This window comes from Lepidochelys olivacea, assembly GCF_965140295.1.
Source record: "Lepidochelys olivacea isolate rLepOli2 genome assembly, chromosome: 2".
NCBI lineage: Eukaryota > Metazoa > Chordata > Testudines > Cheloniidae > Lepidochelys > Lepidochelys olivacea.
The window spans coordinates 216,462,084-216,482,267 of record NC_140412.1 but is presented as its reverse complement, the minus strand read 5'-3'; the positions used below and the strand labels follow the sequence as shown (position 1 = coordinate 216,482,267).

Below are 20,184 nucleotides of genomic sequence, written 5' to 3'. Positions count from 1 at the left end.
CAAACATAAAACACAATCAACAGAGGCAGCCCAGGGAAAACGTCTGTGAAATACTGTTTAAACAAAAATATGCAGTTACACAACACATTTTGTTGCTAAATTACCTAACATTTCCATATAGTTTTGGTGGTTCTGTTTGAGCAAAACTTAAAAAAATAGTAAGCGCTTTTTCTGTGAATTTAGTGCTTATGAATACAAGCCATACAGAAAGCTGAGAAGACAAAAGGCCTGAATGACCATTCTGTTACACCAGTTTTACACTATTGATTTCAGTTGAGTCACACTGGTTTACAGGGGTGTTGAATCAAGGTCTGGAATATCTATTTACCCAAAGAACAAGTCCTATATAGATGCTGCTCCTCTAATGCACCTACACCCTGACCTGGAGGGACTTGTGCCCGGGTATTCAGTCTCCAGACCCATCCAATTCTTGTCCTCCCTGGTAAGACTACTAACAAGTGTACAGTTGTGGCATCATTCTTTGTGACATATGTCTACGAAAAAGACCACAAAACACATTTCAGAGACAGAAATGAACAGCCCAAAAGACGCTTCAAACAGACACTTAAGAGATGGATATTAAAAGAATCGAGTGGAGCAGAAAATGTTTCACTGGAGCACACTAATGAAAAGAATAGATTATTTCAAAATGTTAGGGTCAAATCCAAGCCGTCCCAGTCAGGTGCATATAACCCAAGAGCTGTATTTCAGCTTCTCAAGAGTCAAAAATAGCAGAGACCCTGAGCAGCACGATTGCGCCCTCCTGCACACTGCAGTGATCACCACAACTGGTCCTAGCTGTTCAGCTTGGAGGGTCAGCAGAAGTAATTTAGATTGGTTTTGTCAGAACTTTTCAAGGAGGGAGGAGATACAACCTGAGGGCTCAGAAACGACAGGCTACCATTCCTCTCCCCAAAGACGACAATACAAGGTATTAGTCTGTGAAAAGCAAGGCCTTTTATGAGATCTGGTGCAAGGAGGGGCACTGAGGAGATGGAAGGCCCTGGTTTCAACCTTCCAAATCCAGCTGATAGTATCCCTGTAATGAGATGGTCACTTATCAAGTGTTCCTTCATGGCCAGAGGTCACTCTGCAGTTCCCTGCTACCAATTACTCCCATCTGCAGGGCCCCTTAATAATTCACAGTGAACATGTAATTAAAACATTCCCCTCCTGGGGTTTCATTTATTCAATTCATTTATTCAAACTGGGCTCCCCAGGCCCCAACCCTAGGTCATTCACTCTCCCTGGGAGGCGGGGGGAGGGGGGTGTCTACAGCCCTTCTTCCCAGAGCTCGGTCCCAATACTAAATCTCATGATTTACCTGGATGGATTTCAGCCGTCTTCAGCTCTCTGGCTTCCAGGCCCCCAAAGCTTTCTCCCAATAAGGGTTTCTAGCAGGAGCTTGGACTAGAATTCTCAGGCTTTCCCTGGCTGAAGCTCAACTTTCCTTAGCCCTCTGGTTCTGTCTTCGAGGTCCAAATCCTTCTCTCATTCTGGAGCCTCCTGCTCCATGCAGCTCCTCTCTGTCCAGGGTCGGCTCCAGGCACTAGCGTTCCAAGCAGGTGCTTGGGGCGGCAGTCAGAAAGGGGCGGCAGTGTTTCTGCAGCAGCGGCAATTCGGCGGCAGCTCTTCTGCTGTCCATGGCGGCAATTCGGCAGCAACAGGTTTTTTTCACTGCTTGGGGCAGCAAAAACGGTAGAGCCGGCCCTGTCTCTGTCACAGCTCCTTGATCTCAAGGCCTTCTCTACAGGAGCCTTTCATACTCTCTACAGTCTCACCACCATTTCCTGAGCTTCCCCCCCTTCATTGCAGCCTTCTGCTGCTCTTTACAGGGCAATCATCCTGCTCTCACTCAAGTATGGCTTATTCTGTGATCAGGGTTGGCTACCCTCAGCTCTCCAGCCCTTATGGGGTGAGCCACCCTGTTACAGTACCTCTCTCTCTCATTCTTCAAATGTGAGTCATCTTTGAAGATTGAAAGCTCTTCAGCACAGAGAGCCTTCCAACCAGTGTGTTTATACAGAACCTACCCAAATGGGACTCTGATCCTGATTCGGGCTTCTGTGTGCTATTATAATACACACACTAAATAATAAATATTATTCAAACGTTTGGATGCTTTTCTGAATTGAACTCCAGGTGTTTTGAGTAGGAAGCCAATCCAGGTAACAATTAAGGCAACAGCAAATGTCACCTTGGCTTTCAGGGGCAGTATCAAGCCCTAGTTTTTACAGTGGTGGATGTTGCTTTACTGCACACTTTAGTTTTGCGAAGTTTTTATATCTAATCTTGATTTAAACCCATAAGAGTTCAGACTAATATCTCCATTGCTTTGTCTCATACACGGCATGGAATGTAACTTATTAAGAAGTGACTATGGCTATATTACAGGTCCAACATACTGTACAGTTAGGGCCAAATATGTGCCAAGCATCACTTGACTGAAGATTATTTAATACACAAAGACATGATCTGTGCTGCAATTCTTTTACTAAACAGATTATATATATATATATGTCTATAACTCTAACTGAGAATCCTGGACTAATGCACTGAAATGCCTTAATCAAGGTCACCATCCAACATAAAAATAATCGAGTCATCTTTTACTTTAAGCATTGTAAATATTTCATTTCTTACACTGCTCATCACAGCAGGAACACTTGGTTTTGGATTTGTAGGGCTTCATCTTTCATGAAGAAAGACTTGCAGAATGTTCTGACTAAAGAGCCTTTTTTCCCCCTTTTGTGTTCAGCTCATTTCTTTTGACATAATGAAAGTCACTTTTAAGCAGAGAATTCATCCAGCAAAAACACCAGACCAGATTATGTAACTTTTACCTTGCGTGGACACATCATTATGTCATACTTTTCCTGTGGGTTTACTGTCATCGATATAATGCTCTCTCTTTCAAGCGATGGTGAGCCAGCTCCTGAGTTCCAAACATGGGGCAGAAAATGGGTGGCACAACCCACTACTCACTGGGTTATATTTACTCCTGTGCAGAGAATGCACATGAAGCCTAAGTTCCACTGAGTGCCATTTAAGTCTTATCCTGAGAATTTTTACATGGGCCTTCAGCACAGAGGTGAATTTTACCCAATGTGATGGCTTTTGAGGCTTTTGCCTCGGCGTGGATTGTGGTAAAATACTTTTTTGAAAGATAAATCAGTGTTATACAGTGTGCCATGTCTTAATTTGTGTGCATGTTCACCCAGATGCTGTTTTGCCAGGTGATGGACACCATTTAAAAAAATATAGATACATGTAATTTTATATGTGTTTTAACGGTATTACAGTGATACTACTGAACCCATGTTTCTCACTTCAGAAACTTGAAACATTCACAGTTTTTAAAGGAATTTTTCCACACAACTTGTAGGAAATTGTTGCCCATGAAAACCTTCTTCCCCTGACTGTAGTTGGTCTTACAAATTCAAAATAGCTTGTAAGGCAAAAAGTGCTTGCTACTTTTTCAATGATTTGTGCACTGTTTCTTGGAATTAAAAAAAGCAGTGACTGGACTAGGAAAGAGGAAAAACAAGAATGAAACAGTAGAAGTGTGGTAGAGTACAGATAGCTGAATAGGACATATGCTACATAAAGGTCTGATTTAGGAAAGCACTTTAGCATGTGCTTAGCTTTAAGCATACAATTAAGTTCTATTGGCGCCAATCAGATTTAATCACATGTTTAAGTACTTTCCTGAATAGGGGCCAAAGAGAGAAGGGAAAGTGTAGAGAAGAGAGTATGGAAATAAGGCAAAGAAAATATAAAGAAGAGAGAACACTGTTGAACCTAGCACCAACCTAGATTTAGACACTTAACTTTAGATTTTAGACTCTTCAGCCAGGAACGATATTAGTTACGTATTTATATTGTACCCAGCGCTATGGGTCCCTGATCCATGATTTGGCCTGCTAGTGCTACCACAATACAGATACATAATAATCACTAGATGCTGATTTGTCAAACATTATCACTCTTCCTACAACTTGTTACAGTTCATGAAGTATTCTGAGGAATGGTTTAATCAGCCTCAGTAAAGTGTCACTTGGGCTTTGAAAGACTTGTTTTATTTACTTATCTTGCCCACCTCCGCCCGCATCCCCTATTTTTCCCCCCCATACCAAATGAGACATTTAGTGCCACACAAAAAAACGACCAATAGACTGACAATTGATTTATTCCAAGTCTGGTCTCACTTCTACTTTTTAGAAAAGTTTTCTTATTGGTTATCAGCAGCTAAAACTACTAAGTTTCAGAGTAGCAGCTGTGTTAGTCTGTATTTGCAGAAAGAACAGGAGTACTTGTGGCACCATTACAGCAGATGGACTATATTCTGATCTCACTTACTGTAGTGTACAATGAAAAGGAGGACTTGTGGCACCTTAGAGACTAACAAATTTATTCGAGCATAAGCTTTCGTGAGCTACAGCTCACTTCATCGGATGCATTCGATGAAGTGAGCTGTAGCTCACAAAAGCTTATGCTCAAATAAATCTGTTAGTCTCTAAGGTGCCACAAGTCCTCTTTTTTTTTTTTTTTTTGAAACTACTAGAAGTCAGCAGCAAGCAAGAGCTTTTCTGAGAAGCTAGAATTAAATCAGACTGGGAAGTAAGCAGAGTCAAACATGAAGCCAGACAGGCAATTGGAGTCTATTATTCAGCTTTATAGGACAAGGAATCTCTCCCAGAGGAGATAAAAATCACACCAGCCAAGTTACAAAACATGGATTTCAATGTGATCACCAGTAGGATTTTTTAAAAGAAACTAAAAGAATGCTGTTTTCATGGCTGTAACTCAGCAAAGCAAGCACTTCTATTTGATAACTGCTCTAGTGAGAAAAAAATAGGGACTTTCCGAATAGTGTACTTAGAGAGCAGTTATTAACTGAAAAATGCTATAGTGCGTTTCGTGTCTATCATCTTTCAGTGATGTCCATTCCAAATGTGCTCAGTTTACAAGTCAAAAGAAACCTCATAAGCCAAAATGAATAAGTAATTGGAGATCTGAAAGTCAAAATGTTCTCTCTTTCTGGTCATGCACACAAAACAAGGATTCTGCACTCAGAAGTTTATGGACGATTCTACTGAGGATGTGTGAGTCAGAAAAGAATCCTGCTTACTCTCCGATAGGCGTGCCAGCTCCGTATCTAACGCTAACATCTAATAAAGGAGTCAAAATTTATTGTCAGTAAAATAAGCGATGTGACTAAATACATAGCGGGAGCAGATCCATTGTGGGAGATGATGATGAGCCAGTTCCTCGGCCCTGCTGTAGCCCATTTGAACTGCTCCAGAGCCACAATGGGGCTGTAAAGTTGCTTAACCAGCCTCCTGAGGATTCCTCCAATGTGTTTAAAGCTGACTTAGCAGCTCTAAGTCAGCCCCTTCTAATTTCAGAGACAGGGACGTAGCTGGAGGAGCTCCTCACTCCAGGAATCCCTGGCTGCTGGAACAGCCTGTTAGGGCCACAGATAGCCTGGCAAGGTTTAGCACAATCACAAATCATGGAGTAGACAATAAACGGGAAGATCAGTACCTCCCTGGATTTTACAAGCACGCATACATCTCTGCATTACTGAATTTTTTGTAAAGTCCAGTTTCAAGGACTTCTGATGATAAAAATGTCTTCTGTTGACATATATGAATGACACCCAATATGTTAGTGTCCCTGTTGTCTGGAAATAGTTGGTACAGAAATAGTTGGCACGAAACTTTAACTAAAATTATAGAACTCTTTCAACCTTTCCACTCTCACTGTGTAAATGTGAAAATATTGTAAATCTTGTTGACAGTTATTGCCATATCTATTGGCACACAGTCAGCAGCAGTTTGAAAAGTATGTGCAGCATTGCTAGTGCCCATTACCTTTCTGCCTATACTTTTTTACAATTTATATTCACCCCAGCAGGCAGCTCCTCAGAGCGCCATTAATTTGTTAGGCGGCTTATACTTTCCAATACTACCCACTTTATAACGTGCTCTTACAAACAGCCTGGTGGTTTACTGGCAACACTTTACAGACTTAGGAGGGAGACCACAATTTAAAGGCAGCAGGTAAAAATGGAACAGGTCACTGAAGTGACATAGAGGGCCTCATTCTGGTCTCACTGAGGCTGGCTTATCTGTGCAATTGCATTGACTTCAGCCAAGTGACTCCTGATCTATGCCTGGTCTCTGCAGAGGGAGGATGGAGACATTATCTAAATGCTCCCTTTTTTGGTGACTGCAGTGGGACATTTGCTTACCCCCACTTCCCAGACACAAAACAAGCTTTGCAGGGTCTCTACTTGCCAAAAAATAATAGAACTAGATATAAGAAATATTTGTATGATTAAATGGGCTTACATTTGGTGAGCCTGATTCTTTCCAAACAAAAGAAAATCCAAAAGAACTCAACTACTCAATAAAAGAGAGACTTAACATATGTATGTGCATGCTCTCAGTCTCTTCCCCTGCTCTCCCGCCCATTCTTCTCTACAGTGTTGTGGCAAGTGAGCAGTGCACTAGCGAGAAAATAGCACCTAACTTGCAATTTTACAAGACTATAATAAAATTTGTTCACATCACCAGTATTTTCAGATAATTGTATCTATTTTTTTAATGATTGGCATCATCCTGTATAAAATCTGAAATTGTTACTCAGAATTAAACTGCTGTCAATATGACACCTTTCACAAACACTCAAAGAACTGGACATTTTCTATTAACAAGTAATGAAAAACAGTAAGTTTGTACACGAATGGATTGGAGAACACGATTATGTGAAATAATAGCCCAAAAATGATCTGCTGGGCTACCCTATTTGTATTTCTGAATGTTTAGCCCTACGCTTCAGGCATCTAGGGCAGGGTTAAATGGGAAAATGGTTTGGGTAATATACTATTGGATGTTCAATGTCTGCTGTTAAACAAATTGAACATGAAAGATGGATGTTGCTGCCTTTTCATATAAAGATCACCATGAAAAAGCATCTATTTGGCAGTAGAAAATATCAATGTGTATTTTAACCATACCCACATACACCTGATTGCACTTATGTCATGCCTTTTTAAGGCACTTTCATTAGTAACAATTATCCATAACGTTCATAGATCGCACAGCCAAAAAGACCTAGAAAGGGTTAACAAAGTCTCAGTCGTAAATTTATCCAACCTTTCTGCCTAAAAGCTGCATATGTATTATTTTCTGTGCACTTGCAGTGTTTTCGAACAACAGAACAATTCCTTAATTCGCAAAGGAATCTAAATTACAATAATCAATATGCATTCTTTTCCACAAGAAAGGAAACACCTGTTATAGTTAGTTAATTGCTGACTTTTTTGTAAGCATTTGGAAGAAAAGTAAATTTTACAAATAATTTATATCTGAAAAACTTCTGAATCAAAGACAAGTGTATTATAAAAATGGTATGAAACCAAAAGAGCTTAACAGAGAAAGCAACAGATGTTTTCATTTTGTTAATTAAGGGAAAAGTCCTTACCAAAGCACTTGATAGAATATGGTTATTTTACAATTAAGACACAGATTGGGGCCTTTTTCTATTCTCACACTGATTTAATGTTACTGCAACAGTGCAGTTACTCCTGTTCTCCATGAGTCAGAGATCAGATTTAAGCCCCAGAAAAAGAGTGGAATGGAGCAATTTTTTAAAAAAATTACATTTTATTATTAAACAAAGAAAACCTCCATCAGAGATTTTTTTGATTTATCTTAGAGTCCTCTATTCCAGCAATAGCCCCATTTCAAAAACAGGATTTTGATGGGACTACAGCCAGAGTAGGGGGGAAAGTTGCATATTCATGGGTTTATCAAAAATATCTCTATTAAAGAGACTTCTTATATATTAGCATTTCCTCAGCTACAACTTACCAACTTTCTCAGCTCCACATTTAGGAGTGCAGGATGTGCAAAATTCTGCTTTTAGTTAACGTGCTGCATTATTCGTCTGTGGTATAACTCTGGTAATTTCAATGGAGTTACACCAAGGGGAGTTACATCCTAGGGTGTTTACATCACACATTACTATACAAATATCTACACGGCACAGTAAATTTTAAAGTAACAATTATTTGTCTCTTATTTTAGCTCACTTAATTCTAGATTGTCACTACACTGTTCTGTATTTCCCAGGCTGCCAACCTACACCACTGAAATGCTGTCAGAAAAAAAGACTGGTGTGTGGAAGAAACAGGAAAAGAATCTCAGAGCTAAAATTTAGCTTTCCCTGGGTTCCACTGAAACATGCAAGAGCTAAATATGAGACAGTTTCACATTCTGCAAAGTATGTTCTCAACTCAGAGCTCAGATCTTCACATGGATAAATACCAGCAATGCTAGTGTCTCAGAAATGGGGGGAGGGGGGGAGGGAAAAACAGGCCATCTAATTTATCCATCTTCACATGGATAAATACCAGCAATGCTAGTGTCTCAGAAATGGGGGGGGAGGGGGGAGAGGGAAAAACAGGCCATCTAATCCATCACCCTGCCAATGTAGGATGAACTGTGGAAATTGTAGGCATCACTGATTATGCATCACAAGTACAATATATTAAAACCCTTTGGAGATCCTGGACATATATTATATTGCATATCCCCTCTTAAGTATTCATTTGGCTGTCAGTTTAGAAAATACTAGTTTACTTAGAGTGATAAGGCATAAGAGTCATGGAAGGCCTCTTTGGCATATAGCCCTCTGCAGGGGGAGGAAATGACTTGGTCCATAATTACAGAAAGCAAGTGGCCACATGCCTTTGCATAGGATGTATATAACACTTGCATCCCCTATTGCAGGCCAGAGTCTGGAGTAGCTGATTTAGATCATAAAGAACTGCCTATTCCCCATTTTTGGGTTGGTGCAGCACATGGCTCTCCCATTCCTGCCTAGTTCCCATTTACTTCCGCTTCCTTACAGAGTAGCTAGAGTGAATTTCTGTTTGAAACCATGGGAGCTATGCATGCAAATCCCTGTACTTAGAAATAAGATAGTCCTTTATGCCATTTTAATCAATCTCTGCCATATGTGTTACTTAATAGCTCTGTCTTCCTATAGAAAATGAGCAACTTAAGGGAAATGAAACTTTTCAACGATACATTTTCCTTCTGGCAGCCTATGAAATACACCATAATTATCCTCTTTTCGATGAATAACTCTTGAAATAAAAGGAACATTCTGTGGGATAATACAAAGGAATAATACAATGGTAATCTCAATTGCCTTGTAAATAAAAGGATTTTTTATAATTATAATATATACTACCCAGAAACATATATACATACTTTATAAATATAAATCCAAATCAGATTGTCATTCTAATTCTTAAGAGGCTACTACTTCCCAATAATAAGAATAATCATCACCATTTTGCAATTATCACAGATAAGACTTTTCATTCTATGGGATTCAAAAATGTGTTACTCTGGGCTCAATTCCTGAGGTCTGTGGGGCTACTTGCATGAGTGAAAACTACTTAATGTGAGTAAGGGCTGCAGAATCAGACTGCATAAATACAGTGCCACAGCAGTGAAAAGTTGGTTTCCAGGAGGAAAACTGGCACACAGCCTATTGTACAACAATGGAGAGGAAAGGGGGGAAAAGATATTTTCAGCAAGGACCCCAAGACATCCCTTTCTCTTATGAAGACGGTCATCCTATCTTTAATGTCCATGTAAAGCAGACAGGATTTTGATTTTAAGAACTCACCAGATGAAGCACATGGTATACAGTTTAGATATGTCAGCAGGATAAAGGACTGAGTCCTCCCTGTTGGTATTTTAAGCAGTCATTCTGGTGAGTGTAGGCATTGAAAAAACAAGATGCTTAGAACACTGGGCCATCAACTCCAGCTCTTGTGAAACTGCTGAAAAAAGATCAGACTGCAAAGGTTTACACATTACAATAATTATTTGATTTTAACACTAAGATCTTTTCTGACTTGTCACCTTCAAGTATGTCCATGATTAAGCATTCTAATGAAGCATGAAAATCTCTCAAAACAGTGATAAACCTGGAAGGGACAGCTCTTAAAGGGAAAGTTCTAATTTCTAAATAAAACCTCAGAGTTCTAAATAAAATTGTTATTTTGAAACTAGTATTTTGAATACTAAAAACTGAGTTTTGTTACTCTAGCCAGTCTCTCTCAGTAAATTCTCCCAAGACCCGTCAAGGAAAAATACCAGGAGAGTCTCAGCTGGAATCTCCTGCTTTGAGCGGGTGGTTGGACTAGATGACCTCTTGAGGTCTATTCCAACCCTAATATTCTATGATTATATGAATCCAGGCCTAACCTGAATGCAATATTGGATAAGGAATTAAACTTTTGAGTTACACCATTAGATGATGATGATGTTGATGTTTTCATTACTGTGCTTTTTGTTCTCATACTCTCCTCCCTCCTCTTCCAGCCAGCCTTTTTCTGTCTTTTTCTTCTCTTCTGCACTCTTCTTTACACATTTTCAGCACTATACATTTATTGACCCTGGGTTAATCCTCGTCTTACTTACTCTGGGTCCAATTTAGATCAGGACTCTCCCAAGTTGAACATTTCTGAATTTTTACCAATTTCACCAGGTTTTATTTTAAATTTTAAGTTACAAATGTATTTTGAATGTGCTATGTTTGTTGAAGCCCTTTAGTTCCTATTTGAGACTGTTGAAAGTAGAAACTTACACACACATCTTTAGAGATGGGAAAACTGGTTCAAATAAAATTAGAACTAACTAAAATGAACTCAAATCTTTTATGACATCTGAAATACTCATGTATCTATTTGGGGGAGTATTTGGGGGAGGAGAGGGCTATTAACATATATTGATTTTCTGTTTGCTGAGTATTTTTGCATTCCTGGTTTCACTCAGGGCCAGAAGCTGAAGTGAAAAAAAAAATCAAAAAACCCATAAGAAACTATTTCCTTAATAGTATTTTCAGAACAGCTGAAACTAGAAATAATGGAAATCTCCTGACAGATTAATTTGTGAAATTTTCAAACCAAAGAGATTCAGAGAAGCATCCAAATCAAATGGTTGTTTGAGCCACACCTTTCAAGCTTTTGAAGTTCATGCAATGATATAACATATTGTATCAAGTGCACGTGTGTGAGAATTAACTGCACAGAAATAAGTTCTACAGGAGGTGTGCAACACCGTGGATATCATATATTAGCGTTTCCCTTGAAATACTCACGGCCCCCAACACTGAATTTCCAATCAACTGATTATTTAACCACTCTACATTCAGTCAATGAAGCTAATCCAACATCAGTATGCATAGCTCTTCTATGAGCTGAGACACTATCTGCCATAATCCTTTTTTTCCCAATATTTTTTTACATTAAGGAATAATATGCAATTCTTTTCTTGCTTCAACATTTAATTGATTTAGTCACTGAATTTAAATGATTGGAAATTTTTCTGCTTACTGGAAATTGGATGCCAAGTGTATCATTTACGGTTCTGAAACAGACACTTGAGTTATATTTAGCCAATTTAAAACAAGTTCCTCTAAATTATTTCCTCTAAATAACCCAGAAAACTGACTAATAATATTGGTGAAATAGACAACAGCAGGTGTGTCTATTTCTATCAATCCATATAATAAGTGTATGTTCTAAAGTACCTAGATAGGAGAGTCAAGTCATATATTCAATTAGCTTTAGCATGCAACAAGCATCTTCATAAAGTATCTTCATCTCATTTTGTAGCTGAAAAAATAAAAATAAATGTAACAAGTGGAAGAAAACAGAAGTTGATAATAATTAATATAAACTGAAACTAGGAATTGTAGAAAATTGATAAGGGAATCAAGGAACACAAAATGAAATCTATGGCCAGCAGAGTTAAGGACAATAAGAAGGATTTTTTAAAAGTACATTAGGAACAAAAATAATCCTAACAATAGTATTGGTCCATTACTAGATGGAAATGGTATAATTATCGATTATAATGCAGAGAAGGCAGAAGTGTTCAATAAATATTTCTACTCTGTATTTGGGGAAAAACTGATGATGTCATTGGATTATATGATAACAGTCTTCTATTCCACTAGAATCTCAGGAGGATGTTAAACTACACATTTTTAAATAAGCAGATCTCGATAACTTACATTCCAGAGTTTTAAGAGAGCTGGCTGAGGAGCTCGCTGGACCATGAATTCTGATTCAGTAGTCTTGGAACACTGAGGAAGTTCCAGAAGACTACAAGAAAGCCAATATGCCAATATTTAAAAAGGGTAAACAGGATGACTTGAGCAACTATCAGACTGTCATTCCCCTTCAATCCCCATCAAGATAATACAGGACTGATACAGGACTTGATTAATAAAGAATTAAGGGAGGATAATATAATGTCAATCAACATGGATTTATGGAAAGTAGATTCTGTATCTTTTCTTGGATGAGATTACAAGTTTGGATGATAAAGGCAATAGCGCTGATGTTATATAATTAGACTTGAATAAGGCATTTGACCTGGAACCGCATGATGTTTTGATTAAATTAGAAAGATATCAAATTAACACAGTACATATTAAATGGATCAAAAGCTGTCTAACAGATAGGTCTCAACATGTAATTGTAAATGGAGGCTTATCACTGGACATGTGTTTCTAGAGGGGTCCTGCAGGGATTGATTCTTGGCCCTATGTCATTTCACATTTTTATTAAAGACTTAGAAGAAAACATAACATAATTAATGATATATGGGGCCCTACCAAACTCATGACTGTGAAAAATGTGTCACAGACTGTGAAATCTGGTCTCCCCCATGAAATCTGATCTCCCCTGTGAAATCTGGCTAGTGTAGGGGGGTTCATGGTATTGCCACCCATCTGCTCTGCCTTCGGAGCTGGGAGGCCAGAGAGCAGTGGCTGCTCCCAGGCATCCAGATCTGAAGGCAGCGCCGCCACCAGTAGCAGCACAGAAGTGAGGGTGGCATGATATGGGGGGGGAAGAGGGTCATCACTTTTTTGCAGGGGGGCAGGGATTGCCTTATGAGTGGGTGACATGGGTGACTGCCCAGGGCACCATGGTCAGCGGTGGCATTGTGACACACAGAGGCAGCCCAAGGATCCTTTAACCCCTGAGTGCTGGGGAGGGGCAGGGTTGGGGTCACACCAACCGGGGGCTCCTACTGTGTGCCATGCTTCAGCTGCTAGTCCCAACCCGCTTGCAGAGGGATGGGACTTCCTCTTCATGGGCCACTCCTGGAGCCAGGTCAGATCCACCTCTGCTGGGAGCACAGAAGTAAGGATGGCAATATCATACCATACCACCCTCACTTCTGCACTGCGGGTGGCGGCAGCACTGCCTTCAGAGCTGGGCTCCCATCCAGCATCCACCACTCTCCAGCTGCCCAACTCTGAAGGCAGCCCTGCCGCCACCAGCAGTGCAGAAGTAAGGGTGGCAATACCATGACTCCCCTACAATAACCTTGCACTGCCCCACCCCCATAATCCCCTTTTGGACCGGACCTCCATGGTTACAACACTGTGAAATTTAAGATTTAAATACCTGAAACGATGACATTTAAGATTTTTAAAATCTCATCACTGTGAAATTTACCAAAATGGACCGAGAATTTGGTAGGGCCCTAATGATAAAGTTTGAAGACGATACAAAAATTGGGGGAGTGGAAACTAATGAAGAGGACGGATATAGAGTGATCTGGATTGCTTGGTAAGGCAGGCACAAGCAAGCACTATGTGCTTTAATATGGCTAAATCTATGAACCAAAGAATGTAAGCCATATTTACACGATGGGGACTCTGTCCTGGGAAGCAGTGACTCTGAAAAAGATTTGGGGGTTGTGGTTGATAATCAGCTGAATGAGAGCTCCCAGTGCAATGCTGTAGCCTACAGGGCTCAAGCATTCCTCGGATGCATAACCAGGGGATTAGGAGAGGAGTAGGCATAAAGGATTTTACTGCTGTATTTGGCACGGTTGCAGCCACTGCTGCAATACTGTGTCCAATTCCAGTGTCTACAATTCAAAAGGATGTTCATAAATTGCACAGAGTTCAGAAAAGAGCCATGAGCGTGATTAAAGGTTTAGAAAACCTGCCTTACAGTGACAGACACCAGGAGCTCAATCTATTTAATTTAACAAAGAGAAGGTAAAGGGGTGACTTGATCGCAGTCTATAAGTACCTACTTGGGGAACAAATATTTGATAATGGGATTTTTGATCTGGCAGAGAAAGGTAAAATATGATCCAATGGCTGGAAGCTGAAGCTAGACAAATTAAGAATGGAAATAAGGCATGAATTATTTGAACAGTGAGAATAATTAACCATTGGAACAACTTTCTGATCCAAAGTCAACACTCTGATTCAAAGCTTGAAATTCAGACAGCACTGAAAATAGCCATGCAGTAACTTAAAATTTCCCCCCAAAACAAGGCTTGTTGAGGATTTTGTAGACCCATTAAGCGTTCCAAGCTTACCGTTGAGAATTCCTGCCATTCCTAGCTCTTTTGGATGCTTGGATGGGTTTGTTACCTTGCTGTTGGCATGTTAGCTGTACTGAGTATTCTTTTTTCTCTTTTTATGGCTTACAGCAGGGCCGCCTTACCTGGTCTAGCTTCAGACTAGCTATTGCCTCATCTTCCCCTAAGTTCAAAGAGCTAATCGCTTGCCTGTATTCTCCACCACATGTAGGCTGCTGTCCTATCTCCCCGTCCCATTAAAGACTCACTGCCACACAGAGTCTTTGAGGCTCTTGCTCCAGGGCACTACTGTATTAATTCAAACACAAAACAAAGTAGGTTGCCAGGACCCAGAGGCCTTTCACTCTGCTACCCACTTCCTCTGCTCCAGAGCTACTCACAGGAGCCAACTTTCCTCCAACAACCTGGGTCAACTGATCCCTTTATAGAGGGCATATAACCCCTTCTCATCTGGGTCTGATAATCAAACAGACTGGCCAGCCCCAGGCGCCCTGGCCCTTAAAGATGCAGGCCAGCATGTTACATGGCTGCTGTTGAGTTCCCCTGCGGCCTTGTCACTTTCCCTTGCTTCAGCATCTTCCCATTTTTGTGACTGTGCATATGTTGTCTTGGCAGATGTTGCTCCATTTCTATGGCTTCTGCTTTTCCATCCAGAAACTCATAATAAAGAAAGCACATCAACACAAATTTTCACCCAGAGTTATTGAATCATAGGCCATGAGCTTGGTTTATATCTAAATGCTGAATTAAGCCATGAACATGCATTGTCTTAAATTTAAGAAGCCTCTGGCTAGTAGCTCACTACAGTTTTGCTGTCAAGCTGTTCAATTTGATTTCCCTTTTCTTAACATTTTGTTAAACATCAGTATGCGGGTTGCTGTGCAAGGTGCACAGAAAGAAATGATCCTATCCTGAAGAGTTTATAATTTAAGACCTTAATCCTGTAAAGACTTATGCTTATAAACTTTGCTCACATGAGCATTCCCATTGAAGTCAATGGGACTCCTCATGTGAGTAAAGTTATATGTGTGTGTGCGCGCACGTAGGGTGCGTGTGTGTTTGAAGGATTGGGCCCCAGGGTGTGATTCAGTGAGGTGCTTAACATAATCCAGCACCAAATTAGGCTCCCAATAAACTTGAGCAGTTGGGACTGGTCTCCAAATAAGATTCAGCAAAGAAAACAAATATTTTTCCTCACCCAAAGAAAACTTTGGCAGTGCAATTCCTATAATAATATATTTCCTTCTGTCAGAAATACTAAAGAAAACAGGGAAAGGTTTGAGAACTTGATTTAACATTTCTGGCAGGAAGAGAATTTAATATATAATCATTGTTGTTTTATCACCTAACAGAATTGGTGTATCTTTCATGGAAAATATAGTGTCTTAATATAATCTATATTTTGAGAGAGTGTCATTTGCTAAAAAGCAGGTAGCTCAGTTGTTTAGTGTTATACGTCCAAGCTCATATTTTAGTCTACATGCCATAGGTTCACCTTTTGTAAAACACTGATTCTTGGCTTTTATTAATATTTGTGTATATTCATAAAGAAAAATCTTGGCCAAATAATGTTAAAGGATTTTGACTAAGCTCCAGAAAGAAAGATGGTTCACAGTTACAGCTAAAATGCTGTCCTTAGAATAATCAGTAATGTGTAGACATTTCACAGATCTGTTAATGCCTGGGGATCTGATTGGTAAAATATTGCATATGAAAATTTTGCCAAAGCAAACTGTTCACCAAATCCTCTAGCTGTTCTAGACTGCCAACTAAATCGGTATTTAGGTCTTCATAATAAAATGGATTTTGCACAATAGAAACTATAATAATTATTTCCTAACTCTATCATGTATTAATAAGCATGTGCATTTCTGCTCTAGAAACTTTTCTTGAAATATGCTATCTATATCTATCAAAGCCAGTTACAAGTAGAAAATATTAGTGCCAAATGTCACTTTCTGACATCCTTGCACAACTCCCATAGAAATCAGTGGGAGTTGCACTCATGCACCCAAGTGAAGAACTTAGCTTTTCAATTTTTGTTTCATAGATTTTAATAATGGGACTGTTTTGCAAATAAATTGGAGAAAGTCCAGAGGAGGTCAACAAAGATGATAAAAGGTTCAGAAAAATCTGACTTTTGAGGAAAGGTTAAAAAAACTGGGCATGTTTGGTCTTGAGGCAAGAAGACTCGGGGGACCAGTCTTCAGTTAAGTTAAAGGCTGTTATAAAGAGGATGCTGATCAATTGTTCTCCATGTTCACTGAAGATAAGGCAAGAAGTAATCAGCTTAATCTTCAGCAAGAGACATGTATGTTAGATATCAGGAAAGACTTTCTAACTCTAAGGATAATTAAGCACTGAAATAAGCTTTCAAGGGAGGTCGTGGAATCCCCAAAACAGGAGGTTTTTAAGAACAGGTTAGACAAGCAATGGTTAGGGATGGTCAAAATATACTTGGTTCTGCCTCAGCACAAGGGGCTAGGCTACATGATCTCTCAAGGTTCCTTCCAGCCCTACGTTTCTTTGATTTTCTTCTTCTTTCTAGTTAAGGGGGCAAATTATGGCCTGGCTAGTATGGCAGCACACAAGTAGTATAAGGTGACCCCTTACTCCCTTATGCTGGCTATCTCCATCACAAGTAGCAATGCAGGAGAGGAAGCAGTCTCCACAGAATAAATACATCCCCTCCACACCCAGTGGGCAGGAGGGGCCAGGAGTAGGTAGAGCTTTGTCTCCTCCCCCTTCAATAAGTGGTGTTGCTGCATGCATGAGGCCACATATTCTGCACCAAACAAACCTAATGCAGTTTAGTCCCACAATCTATCTCCTGGCCTGCTTCAGGGTAAGTGAAGCAATTCAGGAAAGATTGGACAGTCACAATCCAGTCTTAAGTGTTGACAGTGTTAATCGTTCCAGGATTCAGATTGTGTGCGCCAAGCTTCAGCCCAATGCACATTTTTATGGTCAAGTTATAAAATCACAAAAGCAAGGATTTATAATGAAACACAGATTGATCCACAGTTTTAGTGACACAGTTGCATTGCTATTATTTGATAATACTAAAAATGAGCTTCAATACTGCTCAAAAGTCCTAATTAGGAGAATTAGATTTTCAGGAAAATCAGATATGTATCCTTATAAAAGCCTTATGTTAGCTAATATTTTCATATAAAGTGTGGCTGTTTAGTTATGTCTTGTGATTAGATGCTGTGTTTGGATATAAAACCAGCTGAAAGGATATTTATTCAGACTAAGTAAATTAATGAACAAAGATTAACATGCAGGTGTGTATTTGGTTCTCAAACTACCAGTACACACTTCAGCAGAAGTCTAACATTTTGTGAAATGTTTCCTCCAAACTAAAAATACACAAGCCTTTAAGTAACTAAAATGTATTTAAAAAAAGACACTAATCTAAGACAAGATGTGACTCAAGGACATACTATTTTCAAGCTAGCAAAGGAATCACATTATCTGAGAACAGACAGGAAGTCAGCTGTTTTGATAGCTGATTGACTTAAACTTTTCACCTTACCTAACCAAAGCTCTTTATAAATTCTAAATGTATAGTCAAAGTACTTCTTCATACACTTAAAAAACCCTGTCCTTTAAAAGAAGCTCTTTGAAACTTGAAAATACATTTGTTCACCTCACAAATTTGTTTTTTTCCTATCTGGTAACCACTAGGGTTTATCCACTAACTATTTACCTTAGACTTAAATGTTTAAGTTAATACAAGGCTTGGGAAAGGTACTCAATTGAGATTGGAAGCAGAGTCACAGAAACAACAACACAGCCAGTGACATTCCAAACTTCTTCGCACTACCCAGCAACATTCCTGAACATTGACATGGAAGGACCACCTTTAAAGGTAACTAGTGTTCTTCATTCAGTCCTTGATATCTCTGCTGAGACTGCCAACAAGGACGTAAACAAAGGGTAATAATTACTATTGTAACATGGAGACAAATCCACCAGTCACTAGACTGAAACTGCTATCCCATTCGATACAGATCTTCAAACACCTGAGAGGTTACTACAGTTTTCACCCATACCAATTTGAAAGGCATGTGAATTGCTGCCCTTGATATGAAATCCCTTTGTTTGTTAGGTTATGCCTACACTACGGTTGGACCTTACAGTGGCACAGTTGGACCTTACAGCTGCGCCGCTGTAAGGTCTCCTGTGTAGCCTCTTTTTGCTGGCAAGACGGCTCTGCTGCCGTCATAATTAAACCACACCCAACAAATGGTGTTAGCTATGTTGGCAGGTGAGCCTCTCCTGCTGGCACAGCACTGTCCACACCAGCACTTTTGTTGGTGAAACTTATGTTGCTCGGTGGACCAAGCACACAATTGTGATCTTTTTTTTCTTGGTTTTCAAGAAACAAGGGATTCTAGGATTGACAGCAGCAGTAGAAACTCTGTAGTTGGTAGGAAGGTGTGGTAGCACCATGGAGCTGTCCCAGCTCCACCTGGACTATCAGAGCAGCGCTAAAATGAGTACGGGGTGAAGGAAACATGCTGCACCCTGCTAATGGGCACAGGAGATACCATTGTTGTGGCCAGTCCCCCAGCAATCCCAGAGTCCTTGTGCCTTCTTCAAAGACAATGCCTCAGTAAATTTCTGCCAATACACATTGCCTTCTCATCCCAGTCAGGTAGTGGTTTAAAGCTACAATATATCCCATACTAGTGTCATGAACAAACAAGGACTTAAAAAAAGTTTGATGTCTGAGTACCAGATCTGGGGAAAAAAACCAGATATTTAGAATCTTTAGAGAAGCAGCAAAAGTAAAAGGATTGAAATAAAATCAGAATGTAAAAATCCTGAGTTTTATCAAGCTTACCGAGAAATACACCTTTTGAATGTTTTAACCCATTGGGGTAAGGGATCTTTCTCTTTGAAAATGAAAAATACAAAGAGAGCAAAAGAAGGAGTACATAGATAACTGTAGGCCAATAGTATCATACTGTGGTCTGTAGAACCCTTCCATGTGGTCTGTACCAAATAATATTTTAGACCAAAATGTTGGAGGGTTGTGTGGGGAGGTAGGTTCATAAGAAGTTCTCTTTAGAAAGTGGTCCACAAAATGCAAAAATTGGAGAAAAACTGATTTAAACTTCTTAACTTGTAATATTTAATGTTGTGTTACAATGAATGCTGTCCAGCTCCCACCAAGTAAAATGGACACTTATTTACTACAATGATTGTCAGAAATAACTTTTAATAATGAAATCTTAGGACTGAATCCTGAGATCTCTATAAAAATGAGTAATGACTAAATAGAAGGGAAAGCTGGCAGGCAAACTGCAGTGTATATAATCAGGGAGTGCAGATAGGATCCAGGTATGGTAGCAGATCCTCATTATTACCATGATGAGACAAGCTCAATGGCTATGGAGGACAAATTCTGTCAGAATAGGGGCATGTCTGTCCCTGAAACCAAATTGTATGTAGAGTGTTATTCATGAGTAGCTTTTATCTGGCTTCTGTAGCATTAAGCACTTTTTCTACAGAATAGAACAGCAGTGCTCCATGTTGTTGTTTAGTCTGCTTCACATGTGACGTCCTATCTAGGTTTGCACACAGATCGCAATTATCAGTGTAGATGTGTTTATGCCAGTGCACTGCTGCAGCATTTTGTGTTTGTGTGTGTGTTTTGTTTTTTTAAGCCACACTTAGTTTCGATAAGGAGGAATATAGCATTATAGTTTTATAAGTTATTTGACTG

General features: G+C 39.6%; 1 protein-coding gene across 2 annotated transcripts in view; it reads right to left on the bottom strand.

Moving 5' to 3' along the window:
- DGKB (diacylglycerol kinase beta) overlaps window positions 1–20,184 on the bottom strand; it is a 504,484-nt gene that overhangs the window by 77,146 nt on the left and 407,154 nt on the right. The gene's annotated exons all lie outside the window — the stretch shown is intronic.